Source organism: Heterodontus francisci, chromosome 4 (genome assembly GCF_036365525.1).
Source record: "Heterodontus francisci isolate sHetFra1 chromosome 4, sHetFra1.hap1, whole genome shotgun sequence".
Taxonomy (NCBI): domain Eukaryota; kingdom Metazoa; phylum Chordata; class Chondrichthyes; order Heterodontiformes; family Heterodontidae; genus Heterodontus; species Heterodontus francisci.
In genome coordinates this window covers 14,801,362-14,813,632 of record NC_090374.1, presented here as the reverse complement: position 1 = coordinate 14,813,632, position 12,271 = coordinate 14,801,362, and positions in this window count along the sequence as shown.

The window sequence follows — 12,271 nt, the reverse complement described above, 5'->3', positions numbered from 1 at the left end:
CTTCCGTTCCCTCCTCACAGTGAGGTGTTGGTGACGGGTTTTAAGTACCTTTGACATGAAGATAACCATAGCCAGCCTCAACATCAAGGGCAGCAGGGGGTCTCACCGCAGATTTCACAATCTCTCAGTCCTCAGGGAAGGGAGATATGCGGTGAATTTTCTGCAGGAAACCCACACGCTTCTTTGAAGAAGTGTCCGCTCTCTTGAGCTCCATCGATAGCGGCAAGTGCATCATCCTTGGGGGGGATTTTAACTGCACCCTCGAGGTGGAGGATCGCTGCGGTCCCCAGCGCGGCGAAGCGTCGGTGGAGAAGTTGAGGGAACTGATCAGCTCCCTTAACTTGGTGGACGTCTGGCGGAATCTCCATCCCAACTCCAGCGCCTTCACCTGGAGGTCTGGAGGAGGAGGGTCCCGAATCGGCTGCCTCTACTTTTTGCAGGCGCTCGTCTCCCGCGTCTCGGCAGCCTCCATGCGGCTGGTGCAGTGCTTGGACCACCACCTGGTGTGGGCAGAGTTCATTCCGCTCCTCACACGGGGTCCGCGTACTGGCACTTTAACAACCGGCTGCTGGAAGATGAGCGATTCCGGGACTCATTCCGTCGATTCTGGGCTGACTGGAGAAGGAAGCAGGGGGGCTTCCCCTCCTTGAGGCTATGGTGGGATGTGGGCAAGACTCACATCCGCGTCTTCAGTCAGGAGTACGCGAAGGGGTCGACCAAGAGGCGGGAAGCCGAGATCAGGCACCTAGAGAGGGAGGTGCTCGACTTGGAGTCCCGCCTCGGTCATGCCGTCGCGGACCTGGCCCTGTGGTAGGCGTACAAAGAGAAGGGCGCGCTGAGGACCTGCAGCACATAGGGTCCCGAGGCGCATACGTGAGGTCGAGGATCCAGATCCTGGAAGATTTGGACAACGCCTCACCCTTCTTCTACTCGCTGGAAAAATGGCGGGATGTCCGTAAGCAGCTCGCTGAGCTGCTGGCTGACAACGGATCCTCCGTCACAGATCCAGAGGGAATGGACCTCCTGGTCCGTACTTATTACAGTGCGTTGTTCTCTCCGGATCCGTCCAGCGAGGACGCGCGCAGAGTTTTGTGGGAGGACCAGCCGCAGGTCAGCCCGGAGGGCGCCAAAGGATTGGAGGCTCCGCTCACGTTGGCGGAGCTGACTGGCGCCCTCCACCAGCTCTCGAGGGGCAAATTCCCAGGGCTGGACGGGCTGACCGTGGAGTTCCTCAGGGCATTCTGGGACATCCTGAGGGATGATTACGCGCAGGTCCTGGGGGAAAGCCTGGCGACCGGGGAGATGCCCGTCTCGTGGCGCAGGGTGGTCATCGTCCTGCTGCCGAAGAGGGGCGATCTCCGCCTGCTTAAAAACTGGCTGTCTGGTGGGCCGGCCCCAGGGATGGACCGACGGCCGAATAAGTAGCTGAAGCCCCCAGGACGCCCCTCACTGCGGGTGACGAGGGGGCTTGGCCGGAACTGCTCATCGGAAATGCCCTCCGGGTCATTCCAATTGGGGGGGAGGGGTTTCCTGTGCGGGCTGCTCCTGCTCACTCTCCACTTCCTCGCCCTCATCAGCTGGTCAGACACGCCCTGGCAGTCCGTGTTGCCATCTGGCAGCAAGGGGAAACCCCGATGGAGGTCTCTCTATGCGGGAATCCTCCTTTACATTGGGGGCCTCGGGTGGAGGGTGTTGCACAGGGCAGTCCCGTGCTATAGACTTTTAAGTAGGTTCACGGACTCCCAGGCCGCCTGTAAATTCTGCGGTCCGGATGAGTCCGTTTTCCACGTGTATATGGAGTGTGCGAGGTTGCAGCCCCTGTTTGAGTATTTGAAGGGGCTACTCCTCAGGTTTTGGTTGCACTTCAGCCCCACGCTCCTGATCTTTGGGCACCCGATGCGGAGGGGCGTGGGCCGGGAGGAGGATCTCCTCATTGGTCTGCTCCTGGGCCTGGCCAAGGTGGCAATTCACATTTCCAGGCTGCGGGTCATCGGGGGGTCCGTCCTCCCTGATTGCCTGCCCCTCTTCCGCAGTTACGTTCGTGCCCAGTTGTCCCCGGAGAAGGAGCATGCGGCGTCCGCCGGTACGCTTGAGGCCTTCCACGACCGGTGAGCACTGTCGGGGCTGGAGTGCATAATTGATGCCGAGAATGGCATTTTAATTTGAGTTTTGTTTTATTTATCTTTTTTTAATAAAGTTATTTTTATAAAATGTATATAAAGGGGCCAGAAAAATAAAGGCCACCTCGACATAAAATATATAAAAGGGTCCTGGGGCATAAAGGCCATATTATAAAAATAGAGATGAAAAAAACGGGCAAGATACAGAGTCATAAGATCATAAGATCATCAGAACTAGGAGCAGGAGTAGGCCGTCCGGCCACTTAAGCCTGCTCCGCGATTCAATAAGATCATGGCTGATCTTTTCGTGGACTCAGATCCACTTACCCGCGCTCCCACCGTATCCCTTAATTCCTTTATTGTTCAAAAAGATATTTACCTTAGCTTTAAAAACGTTTACTGGAGAAGCGTCAACTACTTCACTGGGCAAGGAATTCCACAGATTAGCAACCCTCTGGGTGAAGAAGTTCCTTCTTAATTCAGTCCTAAATCTGCTCCCTCTAATCTTGAGGCTATGCCCTCTTGTCCTAGCTTCACCTGCCAGTGGAAACATCCTCTCTACTTGTATCTTATCTATTCCCTTCATGATTTTATATGTTTCTGTAAGATCCCCCCTCATTCTTCTGAATTCCAATGAATATAATCCCAATCTACTCAGTCTCTCCTCATAAGCCAACCCCCTCAACTCTGGAATCAACCTAGTGAACCTCCTCTGCACCCTCTCCAGTGCCAGTATATCCTTTCTCAAGTAAGGAGACCAAAACTGCACACAGTACTCCAGGTGCGGCCTCACCAGTACCTTATACAGCTGCAACATAACCTCTCTGCTTTTAAACTCAATCCCTTTAGCAATGAAGGACAAAATTCCATTTGCCTTCCTAATTACTTGCTGTACCTGCAGACCAACCTTCTGCGATTCATGCACAAGGACACCCAGGTCCCTCTGCATAGTAGCATGCTGCAACTTTTTACCATTCAAGTAATAATCGTTTTTACTGTTACTCCTACCGAAATGAATGACTTCACATTTATTAACATTGTATTCCGTCTGCCAGACCTTTGCCCACTCACTCAATGTATCTATGTTCCTCTGCAAAGTTTCACAGTCATCTGCATACTTTGCTCTGCCACTCATCTTAGTGTCATCTGCAAACTTTGACACCCTACACGTGGTCCCCAACTCCAAATCATCTATATAAATTGTAAATAATTGCGGTCCCAACACCGATCCCTGAGGCACACCACTAGTGACTGATTGCCAACCAGAATAGCACTCATTTATCCCCACTCTCTGCTTCCTGTTAGTCAACCAATCCTCTATCCATGCTAATACTTTACCCCTGACGCCATGCATCATTATCTTATGCAGCAGCCTCTTGTGCGGCACCTTGTCTAAGGCCTTTTGGAAATCTAGGTACACCACATCCACTGGGTCCCCATTGTCCACCTTGCTCGTAATGTCATCATAGAATTCCAAAAGATTTGTCAAGCATGACCTGCCCTTCATGAACCCATGCTGCGTCTGCCCAACGGGACAATTTCTATCGAGATGCCCTGCTATTTCTTCCTTGATAATAGACTCAAGCATCTTCCCCACTGCAGAGGTTAAGCTAACCGGTCTATAATTCCCCATCTTTTGTCTACCTCCCTTTTTAAACAGTGGCGTCACATCTGCTGTTTTCCAATCAGCTGGGACATTCCATTAGGGCCAGGAGACTTATCAATCCTTAGCTCCATTAGCTGGCCCAACACTACCTCTTCCGTAATAATGATTGTTTCCAGGTCCTCACCTACGTTCGTCTCTTTGTCAATTACTGGCATGTTATTAATGTCCTCCACTGTGAAGACCGATACAAAATACCTGTTTAATGCCTCGGCCATTTCATCATATCCCATAACTAAATTCCCCTTCTCATCCTCTAAAGGACCAACGTTTACTTTAGCCACTCTTTTTCGTTTTATATATTTATAGAAACTTTTGCTATCTGTCTTTATATTCTGTGCTAGTTTTTTCTCATGTTCTATCTTACTTTTCTTTATAGCTCTTTTTGTGGCTTTCTGTTGACCTTTAAAGTTTTCCCAATCTTCTAGTTTCAAGCTGCTTTTGGCCACTTTGTATGCCTTCTCTTTCAATTTGATAGCCTCCCTTATTTCCTTAGACACCCATGGCATATTACCCCTTTTCTTCCAGTCCTTCCTTTTCACTGGAATATACTTTAGCTGAGCACTTTGAAAAATTGCTTTGAAAGTCCTCCACTGCTCGTCAACTGTCCCACCATAAAATCTTTGTTTCCAGTCTACTTTAGCCAAGTCCTCCCTCATTCTATTGTAGTCCCCCTTGTTCAAGCGCAGGACCCTGGTATTGGATTTTATCTTCACACTCTCCATCTGTATTCTAAATTCAACCATACTGTGATCACTCCTTCCAAGAGGATCCCTAACTATGAGGTCATTAATTATTCCTGTCTCATCACACAGGACTAGATCGAGGATAGCTTGCTCCCTCGTCGGTTCCATTCCATACTGTTCAAGAAAACTATCACGGATACAGTCAATGAACTCCTCCTCAAGGCTACCCTGACTGAGCTGGTTCGACCAATCTACATGTAGATTAAAATCCCCCATGATAATTGCCGTACCATTTTTACAGGCATTAGTTATTTCTTTGTTTATTGCCCGCCCCAATGTGATATTATTTGGTGGCCTATAGACTACGCCTATCAATGACTTTTTCTTCTTAGAGTTTCTAATTTCCACCCAAATTGATTCAACCTCATTCTCCATAGAACCTATATCATCTCTCAGCACTGCCCTGATGTCGTCCTTGAATATCAGAGCTACACCACCTCCCTTACCTTCCTGTCTGTCCTTCCGAATAGTCTGGTACGCCTGGATATTTAACTCCCAGTCGTGACCAACCTGTAACCATGTCTCCGTAATGGCTACCAAATCATATTTATTCGTGATGATTTGTGCCGTTAACTCATCAACCTTGTTACGAATGCTACGAGCATTCAGGTAAAGTGCCTTTATGCTAGCTTTCTTACCCTCATGATTTCCAACATCTCTAATAATAACTCCTGAGTTATCCTTCCTTTCTGCTTCTTTCATAGTCTGCCTTGAACTTAAACCCTCCTGCACACATGTTAACCTGCTGCTTACCTTTTTATTTACCATCATACTCCCTGTCGTTTTCCCTTTCCCTGCCCCCTGAGTCACTAGTTTAAAGTCCTAGAGACCACCCTATTTATCCGTTTCACTAGAACACTGGTTCCAGATCAGTTCAAGTGGAGACCGTCCCATCGGTACAGATCCCCCCGGTTCCAAAACTGATGCCAATGCCCCATGAAATGGAACCCCTCTTTCCCACACCACTCCCTTAGCCACCTGTTTACTTCCCTAGTATTCTTATCCCTAAGCCAATTTGCATGTGGCTCGGGCAGTAATCCGGAAATTATGACCCTCGAGGACCTGTTCCTTAATTTCGCTCCCAGTGCTTTATAATCCCCAAACAGGTCCTCCATCCTAGCCTTGCCTATGTTGTTAGTCCCAATGTGGACCACAACAACTGGATCCTCCCCCTCCCGCTCCAATATCCTTTCAAGCCGGTCAGAGATGTCCTGCACCCTGGCACCGGGCAGGCAACACACCATGCGGGACTCCCGATCCGGCTTGCAAAGGATACTATCTATCCCCCTAATTATAGAATCTCCAAAAACTACCACTTGTCTTTTTGCTCCCCCCTCTTGAATGGCCTTCTGCACCATGGTGCCATGGTCAGTTGGCTCATCCTCCCCGCAGCCCTTTTCCTCATCCAGACAGGGAGCAAGTATCTCGTACCTGTTGGATAAGGTCAAAGGCTGAGGCTCCTCCACTCCTGAACTCAGGATCCCCCTACCTGCCTCACTTGCAATCACACCCTGTTGTCCCTGATCACTAACTGAATTTGAATTACTTAATCTACCAGGTGTGACTGCCTCCTGAAACAAAACGTCCAGGTAACTCTCCCCCTCCCGGATGTGCCGTAGTGTTTGAAGCTCAGATTCCAGATCATCAACTCTGAGCCGGAGTTCTTCCAGCAACCAACACTTGCTGCAGATGTGGTCCCTGCCGTTCACAATGGGGACAGCCAGCTCCCACATCATACAGCTACAGCACATCACCTGCCCAGCCATTTCTACTTAGTTAATTACTTTATTACTTTATATAAATTTATGAGTTAAATACTTTCTGATACTTCTCTGCTATGGTCTTTTTCAAATAACCAATTAATAGATAAATCAAAAAAAGAAAGTAGATTTTTAACCAATCACACAATACAGAAGAAATAAAAAAGCTTACCTTATCAACACACCAGAGTCCTTTTTTTTTGGTTAGAGGAGGAGGGCGGGTGGGAGACACTACATGTGTAGTGTCTCGGGTTCAGCCACTGCCCAAATATATAATGCTCCCACTCTGGGGAGAGTGAGTGTCTGGGAGCGAGTTACAAAAAACCTAAAGCAACATCAGCATAAGAGAATAAGCTGATCAGTGAGTAGCTGGTGACTATTTCTTTTGGTCTTATATTTATTTCTGATAAGTTAGTTAATAGTACAATAAAGAAAGACATGGTAGTGCACCTCAGTCCCATGAAATGCTCATCCTGTTCCATGTGGGAACTGCAGGACTCTTCTCCTGTCCTGGACAATCACATGTGCAGCAAGGGTCATCAGCTGGAGGAGCTCGAGCTCTGAATTTCAGAGCTGGAAAAGCAGCTCCCGTCAGCGTGCTGTTTTGCTAGACTGTGAGTTTTGAGGAAAGCACGTTTCTGGATGCAGTCGCCCCACAGCTTAGGAGAGAGAAGGTAGCAACGATTGGGCAACAGCCAGATGGACAAGGAGGATGCAGCAGGTATTGCACGAATCTGCTGAGAGCATCTTGATCTCCAACCAGTGTCCAGTTCCACAGCTTAGGAGAGAGAAGGTAGCAACGATTGGGCAACAGCCAGATGGACAAGGAGGATGCAGCAGGTATTGCACGAATCTGCTGAGAGCATCTTGATCTCCAACCAGTGTCCAGTTCCGAATACTGGTGAGGCCAATGGTCCATCGGGGAAGTACAGCCAGTACCAAGACCATAGCCCAAAGGGTGGCTCATCTGTACAGGGGTGGGGAGGAAGATCAGAAAAGCAATAGCAACTGGGGATTCTATAGTTAGGGGAACAAACAGGCGTTTCTGTAGTCGCAGACGTGATTCCAGGATGGTACGCTGCCCCCTGCACTTGATTCACCAGCAATAGTTTAAAATCAATGTTCATGTGGCAGAATTAATTTTCCTCATTCTTGCAGGTGGGTGGGGAGGATGGGGTGGGGGTGGGGGGGGGGGGGTGGGGGAGGTGGTGGGTGGGCTTGCCTGACACCTCCACATCCAGGGGAATGAAGTGTGATTTGAACAAAAATGGCAGGGTTTGAGAGAAATATAAGATACAGAAAGAAAAACCATGCATTTCTCTCATTCATATCCCTTCTTAAAGCCTATAGTTAATAGGATAGTCAATTAGGATAGTTAATTAGGCTATTAGGATAGCTAATGTTGTGCCTTTATTTAAGAAGGGCAGCAGGGATAAACCAGGGAACTACAGGCCGGTGAGCCTTACATCAGTGGTGGGAAAGTTATTGGAAGGGATTCTGAGAGACAGGATTTATATGCATCTGGAAAGGCATGGTCTGATTAGGGATAGTCAGCATGGCTTTGTGTGTGGGAAATCATGTCTCACGAATTTGATTGAGTTTTTCAAGGAGGTGACCAAGAGGATTGACGAGGGCAGGGCGATGGACGTTATCCACATGGACTTTAGCAAGGCCTTTGACAAGGTCCCGCATGGGATCCAGGGTGAGCTAGCAAATTGGATACAAAATTGGCTTAGTGATAGGAGGCAGAGGGTGGTAGTGGAGGGTTGTTTTTCAGATTGGAGGCCGATGACCAGTGGTGTGCCGCAAGGATCGGTGCGGGGCCCTCTGTTGTTTGTCATATATATTAATGATTTGGATGTGAATGTAGGGGGCATGATTAGTAAGTTTGCAGATGACACCAAAATTGGTGAATAGTGGACAGTGAAGAAGGTTGTCTAAGGTTACAACAGGATATAGACCAACTGGGAAAGAGGGCAAGGGAGTGGCAAATGGAATTTAATGCAGACAAGTGTGAAGTGATGTATTTTGGGAAGTTAAACCAGGGCAGGACATATACAGTGAATGGCAGGGCCCTGAGGAGTGTTGTTGAGCAGAGAGACCTTGGGGTGCAAGTACATAGTTCCCTGAAAGTGGCAACACAGGTAGACAGGGTGGTGAAGAAGGCGTATGGCATGCTTGCCTTCATCGGCCGAGGCATTGAGTACAAGAGTTGGGACGTCATGTTACAGTTGTACATAACGTTGGTTAGGCCGCATTTGGAGTACTGTGTGCAGTTCTGGTCGCCGCACTACAGGAAAGATGTGATTCAGCTAGAGAGGGTGCAGAAAAGATTCACAAAGATGTTGCCAAGTTTGGAGGGCTTGAATTATAAAGAGAGATTGGACAGGCTGTGTCTGTTTTCCCTGGAGCGAAGGAGGCTGAGAGGGAACATGATAGAGGTATATAAAATTATGAGAGGCATAGATAGGGTAGATAGCCAGAGTCTGTTTCCCATGGTAGGGGTGACTGACAACTGGAGGGCATAGATTTAAGGTGAGAGGGAGGAGGTTTAAAGGGGATCAAAGGGGTAAATATTTCACACAAAGAATAGTGGGTATCTGGAATGAGCTGCCTGAGGAGGTGGTGGAGGCAGGAACAGTAGCGACATTTAAGAGGCATCTGGACAGGTACTTGAATGAGCGAGGCATAGAGTGATATGGAATTAATGCAGGCAGGTGGGATTAGTATAGATAGGCATTATGGTCGGCATGGACGCGGTGGGCCTAAGAGCCTGTTTCTATGCTGTAAGACTCTATGACTAATAAAAATGGTCTTTACTGGATGCCAGGGCTGTTTTAATTTCCCCCTTTTTTTCTCAGGAGAGTTAGTTGTGGGCGGGTCAATCCTGAATTATCTGAGTCTTGCAAAGACTTTTGACTTCAGGGGATGGGTGGTTCCCTTTTCCTCTGACTGTGGGGGAGGAGCCTTTGTTACTCTCTCCTTTGTTCTCTGGGGACACTCCTACCTGCAGGTATTTCTGCAGACTTAACTGCACTCGCCTGTGTCACTTCGACGAGATGAGGCATCACCCTCACGGTTTCTGTGCCCCCTAGAGGTCTTTTGGTCTCTACAGGTTCCTGTAAATGCTGTTAGCAGTGCTGGTGGGGTGCTTCTGGAATCTACATTTACATAGGAGGTTGTGGGGTCTAGTCATTCACATTTATCGGGGTTGGTTGACCAGACAGCAGAGGTTTTCATCCAGGATTCTTCCTGGACTTCCTTTAACCTGCCCTGTTGGTCACTTTTTCCCTTTCTCTTTCTAAACTTTTGCCAGCCGTGTGCCTTCCTGCCTCCTTTTGTTCTCATTTGGGGTCCCTTACAGTTCACCAGCCCTCTGCTGGTGGGTCCTCCTAACACCAGTACAGGATTTAGGGCTGCAGGTTTCACTGTAGCTTGGGGTTTCCCCTCAACCTGGAACATGTGGCAATTCTTGCAGTACTCCACCACCTCTTTGTGGAGTTTTGGCCAGTCAAACTGCTGTCTTATGCGGGGGTTGGTCTTTCGTAAAAGCCACAGCTTGTTCTGCTGTGCTTTGCATCAGGTCATTGAGTGGATGTGCCCTGATTAACCCTCCCGGTTTCCCCTTTAGTTTCCAGCAGTCAGCGTTTAAATGCCCTGCTTTATTACAATGGAAGCACACAGATCTTCGGGTCTCACTCTTGCTCACTGCACCTTCCTTTTTTGCTGGAGGAGGGCCCCCTGTGTCTCCTGCTTTCCTTTCTCTCCCAGGACTGTCTGGGCTTCTATCACCTTCCCACCCTTTGTCCTTTTCGGATTTGTGGGGGTGATTAAGAAAGGTTCTCCCTGGGAAACCGACTTATAAATTAAAGCAAACTCATCGGTCAGAACGGCCGCTTGCCGGGCTCTCTGAACCCACTGCTCCTCTACATGGGTCTTTATTGAGAATGGGAGAGAGTTTTTAAATTCCTCTAACTGGATTACTTCTCTGAGAGTCTCATAGCTGAGCTGGATTTTTAAAGAACTCAGCCATTGGTCAAAAGCCAGCTGCTTGCTTCTTTCAAACTCCAGATAAGTTTGATTGGCTTGCTTTTTGAGGGTTCTAAACTTTTGGCGAAAGGCTTCGGGTACTAATTCATATGACCAGAGGATAGCATTTTTGGTCACTTCATAATTTAATGAACTCTCATCTGGCAACAAGGAATAAACCTCATGGGCTTTTCCAGTTAGTTTGCTTTGCGATAAGAGAGACCAGGTCTCAGATGGCCATTTTAGTTCACTTGCCAGTTTCTCAAACGACACAAAAAATACTTCCACATCTTCCTCATTGAATTGTGGAATTAACTGAATGCGTTTTAGCAATCCTGTACCCAGCCCTGAAATATGCTCCTCCATATTGGCCATTCTTTCACTGGGGTTACTCCATCACTCAAGCCGCTTCAACTCTCTTTCTTCGGATTCTTTCCGGAATATTCTTTCTCTCTCGCTCTCTCTCTCTCTCTTCCTCATTTCTTCTCCTGTCTTTCTTTCTCTCTTGCCTCTCTCTCTATTTCTTCACATTCCTTCTGAAAGGCTCTCTCTTTCTTTCTCTCCCTTTCCTCAAATTCAAGTCTCCTCCGGTCCAAGGGCGGCACAGTGGCGCAGTGGTTAGTGGTGCAGTGGTTAGCACCGCAGCCTCACAGCTCCAGTGACCCGGGTTCAATTCTGGGTACTGCCTGTGTGGAGTTTGCAAGTTCTCCCTGTGTCTGCGTGGGTTTCCTCCGGGTGCTCCGGTTTCCTCCCACATGCCAAAGACTTGCAGGTTGATAGGTAAATTGGCCATTATAAATTGCTTGCCAGTTTGCTACCCAGTATAGGTAGGTGGTAGGGAAGCATAGGGACAGGTGAGGATGTGGTAGGAATAGGATTAGTTTAAATGGGTCGTTGATGGTCGGCACAGACTCGGTGGGCCGAAGGGCCTGTTTCAGTGCTGTATCTCTAAACTAAACTAAACAATTGTATCTTTGCAAACAATACCCTGTCAGATTCTGTTTCTAACACTGCTTCTGCATCTCCTAATTCGAGAGAAAAATGGTGGGCCACTAGCCTTAGGAGTTCAGGCTTCCTATCCTTGCCACCTACTGTGATTCCACACTGCTCGGCCATTTTCCTCAACTCCTTCATAGACAGTGCTTTTAACCTATCGCAAATTACTTTACCCTGGCTTGGAGAGCTACTCACTTCAGTTGCAGACATGTTAATATTCAATAGCACACAATCACAAGAAAACCTGTATTGATCTTTGCTCGTTTTGATTGGGAAAAATTTGGCTTCTCACTTCCAATTTCACTCGTTCGTCTGTGGGTAAAATTCCTGATGCTAGCACCCAATTTCTGTTACGACCAGGTGAGAAAGATGTCTAGAGGTCTGTTACTATCTTCACCTGGTCTTATTGTAACAGGGTTGAATTTTAAACACACTCTGTTTTGAGCTCCCCTTTTGTGAATCCTTGTTCACAGCTTTCCAATTATAAGGCAAAGAAATGAGCACAAACAGGCTTTCTTTGGCTTAAAGAAGAAAAGTGAAATTTATTAAACTTACTTAATCTCTAATAAAGTTCACGCCTATGGATATACGATGCGCCCAGGCTAGCATGCACATGCGACATACACATGCAGATAGGGGCAGAAAAGAGAAGAAAAGTTTGTGGTTCACATGTTTTCACAAGATTCAGTTCCATGGGAAGGAGATGGACAGGCAGACATGTCTTTTTAGTCCAGGAGCTAACAGCCTTCAGAGTTCAAATCCTTTGTTGGAAGTTCAAATTTCAACAGCCAGCTAATCATGTGACTAAAACTGGTCTGACCACTTCTGCATTTGTGGATTCTGCTATCTTAGCACCTGGAATGCGAGCTCCCCTCACCATCAACATCTGGTAATCAAAAGTCCATTGTTGGTTGAATGGGTCAGGGCATGGTCCTTTGTCTCTTGTTCCAACACTAT